At 45.7% G+C, this 7,500-nt stretch overlaps 1 non-coding gene across 1 annotated transcript; it reads right to left on the bottom strand.

Moving 5' to 3' along the window:
- Positions 6,349-6,422, bottom strand: MIR9839 (microRNA 9839). The gene has a single exon (NR_128526.1). It is a non-coding gene; the product is annotated as a microRNA 9839 (primary transcript).

Below are 7,500 nucleotides of genomic sequence, written 5' to 3'. Positions count from 1 at the left end.
AGCAACCTCTGGCGTGGGGTCTTCCAGAGAACCAGCAGCCAAGGAAAATAAACACAGTCCTTGGAAGGTCGGTTTTGAAGGAGCTCAAAGCCTGTGGTGAATTCTCTAGTCACTGCATGGTTGCTGATTTCCACCAGGATGGCAGATGTTTTTAAGCTCGCATGGAACTGGGGAGAGGATACTGGAATAGATGTTAAACGGCCCCATAGTTCACATTCTTACCTGTATAGGATTCAAGATTTTTAAAAATAATGTTCTGGATTGTTGAGAACTTTGGTTAATTTCCAAAGTTCTGAGAAAGCTGATTCTGACAATGTTTGTAATTATTCTCATTGCTTTCAGGAAGAGAGTATTTTGGAACTCCTGTTTTCACTGACATCACTTCCACGGTTCTGTTTAAACTGCTCGTTTCTATTTCATATGTTTGCTTTTCTCTCTCCTCCATGTTTCTTGCTTTCTTGTGATTTTCACTCTCCTTTAAATTGTAATTAATTTTATCTCAATGGATGCTAGGATTTTAATTTTTCTTTCACTTGTGTTGATTTTGTTTCATCTTTTTTATTAAATCTCTATAGCATCCTTGACTCTTTTATCTGTTTTCTGATCCTGTTTTATGGATGCTATTATTTCTTTTCTCTTTCATTTTCTCTCTCTTTCTTTCCTCCTTCCCTTCCTTCCTTTTCATGTCGGCATATTTGGTTGAAATTTTCAACTGCTCTTTGGTAGCACTTTGGTTGTTTTGCAATTTGTTTATCAATAATCCTTCATTTCTTGTAGACTATTAGACAATTTCAGACATACACAGAATATTCCTTTACACACACATATACATAATACATATATATATATATGTTTTTTCTTTTTAGGGCCACACCTGTGGCATATGGAAGTTCCCAGGCTAGGGGGCAAATCAGAGCTGCAACTGAAGGCCTATGCCACAGCCACAGCAACACAGGATCCAAGCCACATCTGTGACCTACAGTGAGGCTGTGGCCACACTGGATCCTTAACCCACTGAGTGAGGCCAGGGATTGAACCTGCATCCTCACAGAGAGAGCGTCAGGTCTTTAACCACTGAGCCACAATGGGAACCACCCCTTTGTATATTTCAAATCACTTTTGAACAAAGTAAGTTATTTCTAAACATTTTTTACTTGTTTTTGGGTTTTTTTGACAAGAGCTTTGTAAATGGAAGAGAGAAGAGTCAGAGTTGTGTGCTCTGGGCAAACAGGCACCTCCCTCAGCAGGATTTGTGTGTATGTGTGTGTGTGTGTGTGTGTGTGTCTGTCTGTGGATGTGTGTGTATGTGCACGTGTGTGTGTGGTGTGTATGTGCGCACGTGCGTGTGTGTGTGTGTGTGTGTGTGTGTGTGTGTGTGTGAATACTTAGAGCCCTATTCTCCAAATGCAGCTTCACACCATCGTGGCAGCACTGTTGACAGTGGGGGTACCTCGTTTCCACCACGTCTCACCATTCCATTGTTCTTTCAAAACACAGCATTTCTGTGTGGTTTTTAAATTTGTCTACTTCTTCTTGAGTCTCCGCATTAAAGATCAGGAGGTGCTCCTCACCAGCCTCACGCCCATGGCCGTTATTCTAGCAAAGGTCTGCTCGTCTTGGAACTCAGGCTGTACCGCTTCCCACCCCCAGGCGGACCTGCTGGAAACCCACGGCACTGATCTGAGCGTCCACGCAGCTCTGTTTCACCTTCACTATGTTTTACTTTTTATCTTTCTTTCCTCATAGTTTGTGGTCCACTTGTTAAAAACTCTCTTAATTTTACTGGAGATTGATCCTTCAGTTTCCTTTTCACTGTCTTGGTTGCCCTCCATGAATTCAAGGAGTATTGTAAGTGCACGGCTTCCTGTTGCCATAATACGACTGGCCTAGGAGTTCCCACTGTGAGACAGTGGGCTGAGAATCCAACTGCAGTGGCTCAGCTCGCTGAGGCTGAGGTGGTACAGGTTCAATCCCTGGCCCAGCCGGGTGGATTAAAGGATCTGGTGTTGCCGCAACTGCAGTATAGGTCGCAGCTGCAGCTTGGATTCAGTCCCTGTCCTGGAAACTTCCGTATACTGGGGGGTGAGTTCATGAAAAAAGCAAACAAAAACCTGGCACTCCTAATCCTGGCTTGTCGTAACTTCATGTACAACTGGGAAGAAGAGTTAATTTTAGCATTTGAGATAAAATACTTTCTATCTTCACAGTAGAACACGTGCTTTGAGTGTGACTCAGCACAGGGCCAATTAACTGAAATTATCTGCTTAGACTATCTCACAAAAGTCCTTTGGGATCAATGATAGTTATTGATATGACATCGTTTCTTAGACTATCTCACCAAGTCCTTTGGGGCCAATGATAATTATTGATATGACATCGTTTCTGGGAGAGAAATTAAGGCTGCAGTTAAACATTCCGTGGTTTACAGGAAGATAAAACATATACATCTAAGCCTCTATTATGATTTGGCTTCAGAGCTGTAAATTCAAGCTAAGTGTGTTGGAAGCTCACCTTTAACACTATCTGTGTGGCTTGGGGAAATTTCTGAACTTTAAAGCTCACTTCTCTATCTTCAGCATAGGGAAAATTAAAAACAAACGCAAACCATCACTTGGGTTTATTGTCACGATGTAATGAAATAATGGACACAAAACTTCAGACAGAGTGGCTGGCACATAATAAATATTTCAGGCAGATTAGCTGGTTTACAGTTAGCTATTCTAAAGTGTGTATAAGGTGGAGTTCCTGTCATGGCTCTGTGGTTAACGAATCTGACTAGGAACCATGAGGCTGTGGGTTTGATCTCTGGCCTCGATCAGTGGGTTAAGGATCCAGCGTTGCTGTGAGCTGTGGTGTAGGTCACAGAAGCGGCTCGGATCTGGCGTTGCTGTGGCTGTGGTGTAGGCCGGCGGCTACAGCTCCAATTAGACCCCTAGCCTGGGAAACTCCATATGCCGAAGGAGCAGCCCTAGAAAAGGCAAAAAGACAAAAAATAAAATAAAATAAAAATTTTTTAAAAAGTGTGTATAAGATACATAATAAGAGCATGTTCTAACCAAGTGGCTTAATCAGCTAAAGAGATTGTCAGGCATAGAGTTTTCTATTATTTTTTAATGGAAACATTTTTTGAATGCCAAAAGACAATCTGAATATTCGAAGGGAACCAATGGCGCTTTGTTTCTTGCAGAGGCATTGCTCATATGTCCTTTGATCTCCATAGCAACCCGATGAGGTACATAACTCAATGGGAAGAGAAATGGTAGGAATACCGATAAATTTCCCCATTTCTCTGTGGGACACAGCACGTGGTGACAAGTCTTTACCAACATGGCCGTGGAGATAGAGTCAGTATGGAGAAGTGAGGAACATTCTTGTTGGGGGCAGGTGGCCACAGACCTGGCTTGGTCAGTGACAGGCTGTGAGCTCTTCCAAGGCTGGATTCCATCCACTACTCTTGCTGTAGTGGCAACTAGACCGTCTCATCCCAGAGCCTGTTCTGGAGACTGAAAACATTATTCGTCTCTTCCCTTTATTCCTATGAGTGCTGTGCCTTTGATGGTTCCAAGGAAAACACATTTGAGTGATTATTCTCTTTACTGATCCTAAGACAAGGGAAGCCAACGTTGAAATGATTTAAGGTTAAATGGATAGTGTCAGTGAATATGGAGAATAGTTAAATATTTTTTAAATGTCTTGGGAACATCACCTGTAAGCTTCCTGAAGAGCGTCCACTTTCTCATGCCAGCATCTAGCAGAGGGCAGGTAGCAACCTGTGAATGCCACTTGCTGCTGAGTTAATACACTTGTATGTAAGGGCCAAGGTTAGCTCAAGGTCATGATGAGGTGGATGGAGCAGAACTCCGAGGTGCAGATATTGAGCTGAGGTGGGTGGTGGGTTCCCCTGGGGAGTGGCTGTTAGTCATTCTGAGTGGACACGGGAGGAAGGGAGGCAGTTCTGGGACCAGTTTTCTTGGGCTGCCCTGACAAAGGATCACAAACTGGTGGCTGCCAACGACATGGGTTTAGTGACTTACCACCCTAGGGGTCAGGAGTCCAGGGCTAAAGTCAAGGGCTCGGCAGGCCTGGGCTCCTTCCAGAGGCTCCATCTAGGAGAGCAGTCTTCTCGCCCTTCCCAGCTCCTACAGGAAGCCTACACGCCTGCATCCAAACCCAGCAGCAAAGCACTGAGCCCTGGCCGCATCCCTCTCCCTCTGCTGTGTTCCGCTTCCAATCTTTTGCATCCTGGGGGTCACACCAAAACCGCTCAATTAACTGGAATCATTTCCCATCTCCAGGTGTTTACCTGAGTCTCCTCTGCAAAGTCTCTTTCTTCCATTAAATTAGCATCTTTGCAGGAGGATCTGGACGTGAGCATCTCCGAGGGAGATGGTGTTACCCTTTCACCACAGAGCTCAGCGGCAAGGATGAAGCACAAGGGACGTGGTCTGCGAGCAAGGTCAGAGTGCTTTCCTGCTCAACAGTGGAAGGGCCAGCTGCCCACCCCCAACCCTGTCCATGTGCTTCTGGCTGATCCTCACCCACTTCCTCCAAACAGAAGCTGCCCTCATCAAGCTCTGAACCTTCTCATGCTCTCAGGAACCTGTGTTGGCGGCATTCTTCCCATTTCAATGTATTTCTCTGGTTTCCCAGATTCAGCAAATGGTTTACGCTTAAAGTGAGCTTAGAGACAACGGGAAGCAATTATCCCCTTGCAGGGCTTTTCAGGAATATAACACGCTGGAAAAAATGCAGGGCCAAGTGGTTCTCAGGACGAGAACTGTACTGTAGGGTAGAGTCCTCTGTGCACAATTCACCTTGCTGGAATCGGCGTTTCCACCGGAGTCCTGGGGGGCTGCTCAGATGCTCCTCACTGTAGCCTCAAGCAGCGCCCCTCCCTCCTCCAGCAGGCTGTCCATTGAGAGGAATCTGCCAGGTCTGCTCCTCTCTGCCTCCTGCTCAGGTCTGCGTCTCCCTGTGATTAAATACAGGGAGACAAAGGTCTCTCACTGCCCAGTGTTCACGGAACCAGGCAGGAGGCAAGCAGAGCGCCTTTTAGAACTTGGCTGGGAGAAGGCAGGTGAAGGTGAACTTTCACCTTCCAGACAAGGTCACAGTGGGGTCTTCTGCCTCATGGGAGGGACCCCACTCCCCTGGCTCCTAGCAGGTAACTCCCAGAGCATATGCTTTTACACATGCTCCCCACATTCCAGTCTGGGTATCGCAGCTGACACACAAACACAGGACACATGTTACAGTAAAGGAAAATTTTAAGTGAATAATCTTCAGAGATTCCAAGGCTCAAAATGGGGTGGGGGATAAATTAGGAGTTTGGGATTAACGGATGTATGCAGTACCACACATAAAATAAACAACCAGGACCTATGGTGCAGCACAGGAAACTACATTTAGTATCTTATCATAACCTAATAGGAAAGAATCTGGAAAAGAATATGTATGTGATATAACTGCACACCTGAAACTAACACGATATTGTACATTAACTCTCCTTCAATTAAAAAATATGGAAAACCTATTATCATTCAGTGTAACTGCTGCTTCTCTTTTCTTGCTTCCAGACAGGGGCTCAAACCATTTGGCGGCATGAGAAACAAGACCTAAGATTTTGCCTTGTCAGGTAAGTCACACGTCTCTGCTTGGGGAGCATCTTATTTTCACCGTAGAATCAGGAAAGTTCAGGATGTTTCCTCAAGTAGGAGCAGCCCCCTTCTCCGTCAGGTTACATCCTTTTCATTTCTTCCCCTTCCAGTGATGCTCCTGCTTCCCCCCGAGTCTGGAAGCCAACAGGTTAAAAGCACCACTGCTCAGATACAACCTCCAGAAGCAATGGACGGGGCAGTGACAGTGACGGGGATTTTCTTTATGTTACTGTAATTGAAGACATTTATGTTAACTGGCTCGTTTGAACTGTTCCAGACAGTGTACAAATGAACACTTTTTCTTTGGTAATGAACCCTGGAATAATTATGTATTTCATCAGTATTACCGTTACACAGAGTGGGGCGCCCCTTATGCAATATCACAGGGAAGGAGCCTCCCGCATGTATTGTACTTACATAATCATTTGTCCAAACATAATCAAGGAGGTAAAGTGTACATTTAAACATAAACGTGCACGACTGGCAGTGCTCCTGAGATGTTTGTTTGGTGTTAACCTTCGCCATCTTTTGGGTTTTATTTCAGGTTTGCTGTTTACTCTGATTTACTTGTGTTTTAAACTCCAAATATTTCATAAAAGCATTGATCAGGAGCTCTACTTCAGCCTTATTCAATATTTTTAAAATTCCAGAATATGCTCAAGCCCAAAGCTGCTTGTTATCTAGGGCCGGGACGTTGCCCACCATGAGAGCAGGCATGTCACCGTCTTGGTTGGAGATGCCCAGACGAATCATGAGGGGCAGTTTACCGCCCATGACTGTGTCCTTCCACAAGTTTTTAAAACAGGAGGTAAGGGCACTGGGCACTTGGCGGAAGTGTGTTCTGTTCCCCTACACAGCAGGGCTCTGGGAGGGACTGGGAGGGAGAAGGGGGTGTGGAAGGAGGGCAGACCCAGAGGAGCAGGGACTCAAAGCACTGACTGCACCTGGGGGGAGGTTTGGGGCAAGAAGGGCTCCGGAAGACGAACTCCATTTCTAAGGTAGAAATCGATGAGAAGTTGTGAAGGCGTAAGTCTTCAAGGTTGACGTGAATTCTAGAGCACTTGTGACCTGGAGCTGAGCCCTTGAGTAACTGTCTTATAGGGACTTCAGATGAAAGTGAGAGATGGAGCACAGACCTTTGAAAGTATTTGAGAATCCCAGAGGCTTCTGGTTACCAGGACCTTTCAGGACCAGACCCGGAGATCGGGTTCAGCAGACCCAGGCAGAGACTCCTGAACTGTCCAGGTGACATCACATGCTATTAAGGAGACTGGAGCAGCGCGCACAGCCAACCACTGTGGGATGATGAAATGCCCTTTGACCCAAGCTGCTCCAGTGTCCCTGTCGCTGAAATTCGGCCTCTGTTCACTGGTGCCAGATAGGAATATACAGGGACAGAGTTTGGGGCGAAGTAGAAAGGAATAACTTTATTGCTTTGCCAGGCAAAGGGGGCCACGACAGACAAATACCCTCATAACTGGGTGCCCCCCACAGGGGTAGTGGGGAGTCTTCATGTCCAAGGAGCTGGGCGTAGTCAGCTGGTAGACAGTCTTCTGATTGGTCAGTGGTGAGGTCATCAGGAGTCAGCAGCATCAGCTGTCTGGGGACTACTGGTCCACTCACTTGTGAGCAGCATACAGTTCACTTTTTCCACCTGATGGGGGTTTCAGAGCCTAGGAAACAGCTCAAAGGATACGGCTCAGAATATTATGCACAGCCTTGAGGGGGAACTAAAGGTCCTTGACTTTGGTGAATGGCTAAACGATTATTATTTTGTTTCACTTGACCTTTTTTCTTTCTGCATTTTTTTCACTTCTCTGATTAAATCGACTCTGAGTTTTTC

This window comes from Sus scrofa, chromosome 4 (assembly GCF_000003025.6).
Source record: "Sus scrofa isolate TJ Tabasco breed Duroc chromosome 4, Sscrofa11.1, whole genome shotgun sequence".
NCBI classification, from domain to species: domain Eukaryota; kingdom Metazoa; phylum Chordata; class Mammalia; order Artiodactyla; family Suidae; genus Sus; species Sus scrofa.
The sequence above is the reverse complement of the archived record's forward strand: the minus strand, read 5'-3'. Positions and strand labels throughout refer to the sequence as shown.